General features: G+C 35.4%; 1 long non-coding RNA gene across 1 annotated transcript; it reads left to right on the top strand.

The window, feature by feature from the left end:
* The first annotated feature begins 8,561 nt into the window (after positions 1-8,561).
* Positions 8,562-10,422, top strand: LOC126369745 (uncharacterized). Its single transcript, XR_007566757.1, has 7 exons — positions 8,562-8,975; positions 9,063-9,199; positions 9,288-9,422; positions 9,507-9,641; positions 9,743-9,877; positions 9,967-10,093; positions 10,210-10,422. It is a non-coding gene; the product is annotated as an uncharacterized LOC126369745 (long non-coding RNA).
* The last annotated feature ends 821 nt before the right edge of the window (positions 10,423-11,243 follow it).

The raw sequence follows: 11,243 nt of genomic DNA, 5'->3' as shown, positions 1-11,243 counted from the left end.
TAGGGTTTTACATGGTTTTATGTTTTCCAGTGGATCTGGTTAGAGCTATGTCACGCTAAATGGTGTTTTTTGCATTTTCTTCTTACAATACTTTTCAATAGAACACTGTTTCGCATGAGACGGTTCCTCAAAAAACATAAAATCTTGTACGAGCTAAACAAAAACTTAGGGTTTTACATGGTTTCATGTTTTCCAGTGGATCTGGTTAGAGCCATGTCACGCTAAATGGTGTTTTCTGTATTTCTTCTTGCAATACTTTTCAATAGAACACTGTTTCGCATGAGACGGTTCCTCAAAAAACATAATATCGTGTATGAGCTAAACAAAAATTTAGGTTTTATATGGTATTACGTTTTCCAGTGGATCTGGTTAGAGCTATGTCACGCTAAATTGTGTTCTTTGCATTTATTCTTACAATACTTTTTAATAGAACAATGTTTCGCATGAGACGGTTCCTCAAAAAACATAATATCGTGTATGAGCTAAACTAAAATTTAGGTTTTATATGGTATTACGTTTTCCAGTGGATCTGGTTAGAGCTATGTCACGCTAAATTGTGTTCTTTGCATTTATTCTTACAATACTTTTTAATAGAACAATGTTTCGCATGAGACGGTTCCTCAAAAAACATAATATCGTGTATGAGCTAAACTAAAACTTAGGTTTTATATGGTTTTATGTTTTCCAGTGGATCTGGTTAGAGCCATGTCACGCTAAATGGTGTTTTCTGTATTTCTTCTTGCAATACTTTTCAATAGAACACTGTTTCGCATGAGACGGTTCCTCAAAAAACATAATATCGTGTATGAGCTAAACAAAAACTTAGGGTTTTACATGGTTTTATGTTTTCCAGTGTGTAACGCCTGCCGCGTTTTACTACTGAGTGTAATTGCTCTTGTTTTTCTGTTAGGAACTATCAAAAAGTTATCATTGAAAACACTTAAAAACTACTGCTTAAAACTAAAATATTATTACATAAATAAACTTATACTAATTAATTTAACAAAACATAGCTATTTACAAAATAATTCCGTTAATATTGTACGACTTTAATAATTATCACATTGCGTAGGTAGCCGTACCTACATTCCACAGCCGAGCCGCTACTCTTCCGATCGGATGTTCGACACAATCCTTCTGCCTTTGTAGCGAGAACACCTCGATTACTCGTATATTTTTTTAATAGGTACTTTTTTTTTACTAATTTTGTCTACGACATAATAATTTATAGTATTGTGTTATCCCCATTAATTGGGTAAGTGTAGCAATTACTATTTTTATTAGTTTAAATATCAACGTAGACTAGTACATGCTTTCTTTGTTCATTGCATGACTGTCATTTTTCATAATCATCGGGTAAATGTATTTTCACGCTTTAGTGCTTATTTTATATCATAATTAGCAATCTTTTATGTTCAAAACAACATTTAAATTGTCAATTTTTCTAAATTAATTCTACTTAACCAACGTAAAGTTATCTTTGTACCTAAGTACTTTCCTTGTTTAAATAATTCTTAAATGGAACAATAATAATGTACAAAATACGTTTAATATCGTTACTATTAAAATTATTCAGCTTAAAATATTCAATTTTACTATTTTGTTAGATAGCTTTTTAAAAAACAACTACCTACCATAAATTTATCTTGTTCTTTGTTCTTTTTCTAAATTTATTTTGCTAAATTCACTTTTATTGTGTGTAATTTGCTGACAGCCACATCTTAGATTGCTAAGCTTGCTTGCTATCCACTTCCCATCTTCAATCAAGCTAAGGAATCGGCATGTGGCAGTCAGACTGGGAATTCGGACAATTCTTGAAATGACTAATTCCGGGTTCCAGGGTTCACCCTTCGAGTTCTACAACCGCAGGACCCACTACCGGTCCTGTACTTACCTCTACCGCTTCACCTTTCGGGTTCTACAACCCGCTGGATCCACTTTCGGTCCTGTACTTACCCCACCGTTTCTGCTGCCCTGCTGCGCGCGCCGGTGTACCCCGTGTCGTCGTGGGAAGAGTTACAGGGAAGTGGTAGTTTTCCTACTGCACCAAGGGTGCTCAGCCAGTATCAAATTACCTGCGACCCAGAGATCCGATCTATGTACTTGCTAGGGATTTAATGTCAATAAACTTGGTTTTATTTCTATATACCGTTTTATTTACCCTAGTAAGTACAACCTATTTGATTCGCGTGATAAGAACGTGACAATGGCGCCCAACTAAGGAAATACTGAGCTGAGTATCCTTTTTGCTGGTTTTGGCATTTTTGGTCATCTTTGGTGTTGGTCTGATTATTTTGTCTAGCTTTAAGTGAATTGTAACTGCAACTTTTGTGTGCTGTGGTTGCTTTGTGGGAATACCTTACTATTTCTCTTTCAAGGTGATTGCATACAATTAAAAACTCAAAATCGAACCTACCACATCGCACAGAAGGAAAACTTTGATTTTGCACTGCCAACCTCTGTCTACCCCTGTGTTTTAATTGTTGTGTACTTTTGATAGTAGCATTTGTTTTCTTGTTATTTTCCTTCTGCCGTTTGTTGTGTTTTAGTTATTAAGACTTCAGGTACTTGCAACACTTACTCAAAAAATAACTATTCAACTAAACTAATTACAATTTAAACATAAAGTAATAGAGATGTCTCGTCCAATTAAATATTTATCACTTCAGAAAGATGAACTCCTTTATGAAGAGGTACATGGCATGTCAAGGATATTAAACTTACAAACTATTCTAAATGATTATATCTAAACTTAATAAACAAAAAAATACCTAACTAAAATAAAACTTTCCATATTTACAAAACTTCCTTGCTGGGATGGAAGTGAGAGAAAAACATAGAATCCCCCAGCTGCTTACTAATTCTCGAGCAGACTGTAAGAGTCAGTCAAGAGATTGATGTGTAATACCATCAAACGCCTTAGGCCTGCCAAAAACTTAAATCTTGAGCATGGCATGCGTCTTCTAATATCTTCTAATATTCTCTAAAAATACCTTACATACTACCTTAAAAAAAAAAAAAAACTAAAACTACACTTACTAAAACTATACTAAAAAATCCAAAACTAGCCTAAAACAATGTCTTACTTACTAAAACTACCTACCGTCTTAAATATATTTACTTATATATAGTATTTCTAATTTTTTTTTTACAAAAAAAAAAATATTGAATCTCCAGGCCCTACCCCTAGGACATTCTATTTATTTTATCTTCGGCCCTACCCCGAAGATAAGAAAATTATACTATAAAAAGAAAAAAAAAAAAACGGTTACCTTAAATCTCCTATTGATTACGTGTGAGTACTAAGCTGCGGTTAAAAGTCTAGTACTCTTTTTGGAAAGGACGCAGTCACTTAAAACGAAATAAGATAACTGTTTGTGTGTGAAAGGGATGAAAGAAAGTAGGGGGGTGAATGGAAGGGTTGAAATGAATGTGTACCACGTAATTTTTAGAATGGTCAATAGTAAGAAGGACAGACTAGCTTACATTTTAGTCAGCGGATTTTCTTAGCGAAAATCCTACCCAAAAAAGGGGGGTATGTAACGCCTGCCGCGTTTTACTACTGAGTGTAATTGCTCTTGTTTTTCTGTTAGGAACTATCAAAAAGTTATCATTGAAAACACTTAAAAACTACTGCTTAAAACTAAAATATTATTACATAAATAAACTTATACTAATTAATTTAACAAAACATAGCTATTTACAAAATAATTCCGTTAATATTGTACGACTTTAATAATTATCACATTGCGTAGGTAGCCGTACCTACATTCCACAGCCGAGCCGCTACTCTTCCGATCGGATGTTCGACACAATCCTTCTGCCTTTGTAGCGAGAACACCTCGATTACTCGTATATTTTTTAAATAGGTACTTTTTTTTTACTAATTTTGTCTACGACATAATAATTTATAGTATTGTGTTATCCCCATTAATTGGGTAAGTGTAGCAATTACTATTTTTATTAGTTTAAATATCAACGTAGACTAGTACATGCTTTCTTTGTTCATTGCATGACTGTCATTTTTCATAATCATCGGGTAAATGTATTTTCACGCTTTAGTGCTTATTTTATATCATAATTAGCAATCTTTTATGTTCAAAACAACATTTAAATTGTCAATTTTTCTAAATTAATTCTACTTAACCAACGTAAAGTTATCTTTGTACCTAAGTACTTTCCTTGTTTAAATAATTCTTAAATGGAACAATAATAATGTACAAAATACGTTTAATATCGTTACTATTAAAATTATTCAGCTTAAAATATTCAATTTTACTATTTTGTTAGATAGCTTTTTAAAAAACAACTACCTACCATAAATTTATCTTGTTCTTTGTTCTTTTTCTAAATTTATTTTGCTAAATTCACTTTTATTGTGTGTAATTTGCTGACAGCCACATCTTAGATTGCTAAGCTTGCTTGCTATCCACTTCCCATCTTCAATCAAGCTAAGGAATCGGCATGTGGCAGTCAGACTGGGAATTCGGACAATTCTTGAAATGACTAATTCCGGGTTCCAGGGTTCACCCTTCGAGTTCTACAACCGCAGGACCCACTACCGGTCCTGTACTTACCTCTACCGCTTCACCTTTCGGGTTCTACAACCCGCTGGATCCACTTTCGGTCCTGTACTTACCCCACCGTTTCTGCTGCCCTGCTGCGCGCGCCGGTGTACCCCGTGTCGTCGTGGGAAGAGTTACAGGGAAGTGGTAGTTTTCCTACTGCACCAAGGGTGCTCAGCCAGTATCAAATTACCTGCGACCCAGAGATCCGATCTATGTACTTGCTAGGGATTTAATGTCAATAAACTTGGTTTTATTTCTATATACCGTTTTATTTACCCTAGTAAGTACAACCTATTTGATTCGCGTGATAAGAACGTGACAAGTGGATCTGGTTAGAGCTATGTCACGCTAAATGGTGTTTTTTGCATTTTCTTCTTACAATACTTTTCAATAGAACACTGTTTCGCATGAGACGGTTCCTCAAAAAACATAATATCGTGTATGAGCTAAACAAAAACTTAGGGTTTTACATGGTTTTATGTTTTCCAGTGGATCTGGTTAGAGCTATGTCACGCTAAATGGTGTTCTTTGCATTTCTTCTTACAATACTTTTCAATAGAACACTGTTTCGCATGAGACGGTTCCTCAAAAAACATAATATCGTGTATGAGCTAAACTAAAACTTAGGTTTTACATGGTTTTATGTTTTCCAGTGGATCTGGTTAGAGCTATGTCACGCTAAATGGTGTTTTTTGCATTTTCTTCTTACAATACTTTTCAATAGAACACTGTTTCGCATGAGACGGTTCCTCAAAAAACATAATATCGTGTATGAGCTAAACAAAAATTTAGGGTTTTACATGGTTTTATGTTTTCCAGTGGATCTGGTTAGAGCTATGTCACGCTAAATGGTGTTTTTTGTATTTCTTTTTACTATTCTTTCCAATAGAACACTGTTTCGCATGAGACGGTTCCTCAAAAAACATAATATCGTGTATGAGCTAAACAAAAATTTAGGGTTTTACATGGTTTTATGTTTTCCAGTGGATCTGGTTAGAGCTATGTCACGCTAAATGGTGTTCTTTGCATTTCTTCTTACAATACTTTTCAATAGAACACTGTTTCGCATGAGACGGTTCCTCAAAAAACATAATATCGTGTATGAGCTAAACTAAAACTTAGGTTTTACATGGTTTTATGTTTTCCAGTGGATCTGGTTAGAGCTATGTCACGCTAAATGGTGTTTTTTGCATTTTCTTCTTACAATACTTTTCAATAGAACACTGTTTCGCATGAGACGGTTCCTCAAAAAACATAATATCGTGTATGAGCTAAACAAAAATTTAGGGTTTTACATGGTTTTATGTTTTCCAGTGGATCTGGTTAGAGCTATGTCACGCTAAATGGTGTTTTTTGTATTTCTTTTTACTATTCTTTCCAATAGAACACTGTTTCGCATGAGACGGTTCCTCAAAAAACATAATATCGTGTATGAGCTAAACAAAAATTTAGGGTTTTACATGGTTTTATGTTTTCCAGTGGATCTGGTTAGAGCTATGTCACGCTAAATGGTGTTTTTTGTATTTCTTTTTACTATTCTTTCCAATAGAACACTGTTTCGCATGAGACGGTTCCTCAAAAAACATAATATCGTGTATGAGCTAAACAACAATTTAGGGTTTTACATGGTTTTATGTTTTCCAGTGGATCTGGTTAGAGCTATGTCACGCTAAATGGTGTTTTTTGTATTTCTTTTTACTATTCTTTCCAATAGAACACTGTTTCGCATGAGACGGTTCCTCAAAAAACATAATATCGTGTATGAGCTAAACAAAAATTTAGGGTTTTACATGGTTTTATGTTTTCCAGTGGATCTGGTTAGAGCTATGTCACGCTAAATGGTGTTTTTTACATTTCTTCTTACAATACTTTTCAATGGAACACTGTTTCGCATGAGACGGTTCCTCAAAAAACATAATATCGTGTATGAGCTAAACAAAAACTTAGGGTTTTACATGGTTTTATGTTTTCCAGTGGATCTGGTTAGAGCTATGTCACGCTAAATGGTGTTTTTTGTATTTCTTTTTACTATTCTTTCCAATAGAACACTGTTTCGCATGAGACGGTTCCTCAAAAAACATAATATCGTGTATGAGCTAAACAAAAATTTAGGGCTTTACATGGTTTTATGTTTTCCAGTGGATCTGGTTAGAGCTATGTCACGCTAAATGGTGTTTTGTGTATTTCTTTTTACTATTCTTTCCAATAGAACACTGTTTCGCATAAGACGGTTCCTCAAAAAACATAATATCGTGTATGAGCTAAACAAAAATTTAGGGTTTTACATGGTTTTATGTTTTCCAGTGGATCTGGTTAGAGCTATGTCATGCTAAATAGTGTTTTTTGCATTTCTTCTTACAATACTTTTCAATAGAACACTGTTTCGCATGAGACGGTTCCTCAAAAAACAATATCGTGTATGAGCTAAACTAAAACTTAGGTTTTACATGGTTTTATGTTTTCCAGTGGATCTGGTTAGAGCTATGTCACGCTAAATTGTGTTCTTTGCATTTCTTCTTACTATTCTTTCCAATAGAACACTGTTTCGCATGAGACGGTTCCTCAAAAAACATAATATCGTGTATGAGCTGAACATAATTTAGGGTTTTACATGGTTTTATGTTTTCCAGTGGATCTGGTTAGAGCTATGTCACGCTAAATGGTGTTTTTTGTATTTCTTTTTACTATTCTTTCCAATAGAACACTGTTTCGCATGAGACGGTTCCTCAAAAAACATAATATCGTGTATGAGCTAAACTAAAACTTAGAGTTTTACATGGTTTTATGTTTTCCAGTGGATCTGGTTAGAGCTATGTCACGCTAAATTGTGTTCTTTGCATTTCTTCTTACTATTCTTTCCAATAGAACACTGTTTCGCATGACACGGTTCCTCAAAAAACATAATATCGTGTATGAGCTAAACTAAAACTTAGGTTTTATATTGTTTTATGTTTTCCAGTGGATCTTTTTAGAGCCATGTCACGCTAAATAGCATTCTTGTCATTTCTTCTTTCCATTCTTTATATTATATTAAATAATATTTCATACGGTATTATTTCGTTCTTTAATTTAATGTGTTTTTAGTGCTTCTGAATGTGATTTTGTTTTAAATACTTAGCTTATTAGCATTCATCAGTATCCAAGATTCATCATACCACTGCTAATCAATAAACAAACAACGGTCTTAGCGTTTAAATACCGAAAAAACACCTGCCTGTTCATTTATTACTTGTTTCATTAAACAGGAATTTGCATATCGATCGTTTTCAATTAACTTCGAACAGTTACAACTACACGTAAACTGAGCATGTAGTCTATTTACAGCAAGATCGTGACCGCTGACTGCAGCTCTCCTTCTCCCTCCATTTCACTCCCAACCGACATTTTCACCTTTGCTGATATGATTACTCCACAGGATACCTCCATCCCCTGCATACCTGGTCGCTAGATTCGGCTGGCACGTCATATCGGTTTGACAGCCAACTCACGTAACTATTGTTGATCGACCCACAGTCCACTGAAGTGCCTACGATGAAGGGAACAACATGGACAGTTCTACTCCGAATTACTCCAACCCATGCGATGTTCATCCATGCGACAACCCACCTGATCTGAGTGGAACTTAACTGAAGCAAGAGAGTGATGCCTAATTCCATCTGCCAACTAGCTCCACTTCTCTCCCGTGCACCAGTCGCACCCACACCGACGTGTTCATCTTGCCAGTTTTCCTCACACCCGTCCACTTGTCTCTTGAAGATTGGCGTCCACAACACCAACGGTTGGTTAGGTCATGCAAGCATTGTTACAATTGATAAAAACACATATTTTCATTTAGTGAATGTGATAACCTGTACTAATAATTTGGTCAACTTAGCGATGATAACTCAATGTAAGTATTAACAAACTCGGTACGTGTTTGTTATTGTCAATAATATCTTTAAATTATACAACTCGCTTATGTTTGACAATTACTGAGTAATTGCTTTGCTTATTGCATGCTAATTGCTGAAAATTGCTTTTTATTTTAAATTCCTTAGCTAAAAATTGCTTTTTCTTTCACATTTCTCTGCTTATTGAATGACTATTGCTAACTCATTAGATAGAACCTACTTCTCATATAAGTAGGTGGATGCGGCCTCGATTAGCGGGGGAACCACATGAAAAAAAGCGAGCTACTGGGTGTACCTCCTGGGTAGTTTGGAAATCACCTAATATATATATGTATATATTTATAAATAAAAGTTAATATATATAAATTAACATTATTTTTTTTTAACAGGAAATGCACACTGCTAAAAACTGCGTAGGAGATTTTAATACAATAGTACTACCAAGCCTGATGTTGGCCGCTATTTCAATGAATGCAGCAGTGTGACAGCTAGCAATCAAAAGTAACAAGATATCGAGGTACGTTAAATGACGATCACGACCACTTTGGCAAAAACGTATCGCTATAGACTAAGGAAAAAAAATATATATATATTTTATTTACAGGAAATGCAGATGGCAATAAACTGTGTAGGAGTTCATGATTGCAATAGAATAAAATCGACCAAGCCTGAAGTCAGCAGCCCCCCTTCAATGAATGCAGCAGTGTGACAGCCAGCAATCAAAAGTTACAAGATATCGAGGTACGTTTCATGACGACCACGACTATTTTGGCAAAAACGTATCGCTATAGACTAAGGAAAAAAATAATAATATATATTTTATTTACAGGAAATGCAGATGGCAATAAACTGTGTAGGAGTTCATGATTGCAATAGAATAAAATCGACCAAGCCTGAAGTCAGCAGCCCCTTCAATGAATGCAGCAGTGTGACAGCCAACAATCAAAAGTTACAAAATATCGAGGTACGTTTCATGACGACCACGACTATTTTGGCAAAAACGTATCGCTATCGACTAAGGAAAATAAATTATATATTTTATTTACAGGAAATGCAGAAGGCAAAAAACTGCGTAGGAGATCATTAATACAAAAGTATTATATAAACCAAACCTGATGTTGCCAGCTCCTTCAATGAATGCAGCAGTGTGACAGCCAACAATCAAAAGTAACAAGATATCGAGGTACGTTACATGACGACCACAACTATTTTTGCAAAAACGTATTGCTATCGACTAAGGAAAATAAATTACATATAATATTTAATTATATGTTTTATTTACAGGAAATGCAGAAGGCAAAAAACTGCGTAGGAGATCATTAATACAATAGTATTATATAAACCAAGCCTGATGTTGGCCGCTCATTCAAAGAATGCAGCAGTGTGACAGCCAGCAATCAAAAGTAACAAGATGTCGAGGTACGTTACATGACGATCACGACTACTTTGGCATAAACGTATCGCTATAGACTAAGGATAAAAATGTAATATTTATATTTTATTCACAGGAAATGCAGAGTGTAATAAACTGTGTAGGAGATTATGATTGCAATAGAATAAAATCGACCAAGCCTGAAGTCCTTCAATGCACGCAGCAGTGTGACAGCCAGCAATCAAAAGTTACAAAATATCGAAGTACGTTACATGACGACCACGACCACTTTGGCAAAAACGTATCGCTATCGACTAAGAAAAGGATATTATACCTATACGTTATTATAAATAAATTAATATTATTTTATTTTTAACAGGAAATACAGAAGGCAAAGAAGCAGATGTCATCAAAGAAGATCTTTGTTCCTGCAATGTTTCCGCAGACGATACATCCAACAGAGCGAAGTGGAAGGAAAAGACTCGGAATAAAGACCCCACCACCATATGGGAACAATGCAAGGGAGAGAGAGAGAGAATATAATGTTATATTTTTATTTTTTGATAACATAAAATAAACCAACAATATCCTACACATTTTTTTTATTTCTTTTTGTGTCTGTCTTAATAGTTATTACAAATCTGTGATGCGAAACAAACTATACGAAAACGTCAATCCACGTACAACGCCCGCGAAGCTGCTTTAGCAGCGAGCGCACTTAGCACCATCTAGTTATATTATATATAGCTGGAGACCCACTGACTGACTGACTCACTCACTCACTCACTCACTGACATAATTGTTCTCCCAGAAGGAGCGTCGGGGGGTAAAAATAATGTATGAGAAAAGTGATCAAAACCTCCTGGTGAGTATGGGAAAACTTCCAGATCTTGGAAAACTGCTCCGCATCAGGGAGACACCCTACGGCCTGGCGAAACTATCGCACCTGGAACGATTCTTTTTTCACAAAACCTATTTAAATCTTGGTCAAATTTTATCGTGGGTGAAAAAAAATCAAAATGGCGGAAAAACAAGATGGCCGCCATACAAATTTTTGTTTTTCCAGAAAATGTCTCAGAGGTAAAAATGATGTATTGGGGTGTGATCGGAACGTCATCTTGGAAAACTGCTCCGCATCAGGGAGACACCCTACGGCCTGGCAAAACTATAGCACCTAGAACTTTTTTGATTTCACGAGACCTATTCAAGTCTTGGTCAAATTCTATCGCGGTAAAAAAATGGCGGGAAAACAAGACACGCGAGCAGCTTGCTGCGAGCGAACCACGCGACATCTAGTTATATTATATATAGCTGGAGACCCACTGACTGACTGACTCACTCACTCACTCACTCACTGACATAATTGTTCTCCCAGAAGGAGCGTCGGGGGGTAAAAATAATGTATGAGAAAAG

This window comes from Pectinophora gossypiella, chromosome 9 (assembly GCF_024362695.1).
Source record: "Pectinophora gossypiella chromosome 9, ilPecGoss1.1, whole genome shotgun sequence".
Lineage (NCBI taxonomy): Eukaryota > Metazoa > Arthropoda > Insecta > Lepidoptera > Gelechiidae > Pectinophora > Pectinophora gossypiella.
The sequence above is the reverse complement of the archived record's forward strand: the minus strand, read 5'-3'. Positions and strand labels throughout refer to the sequence as shown.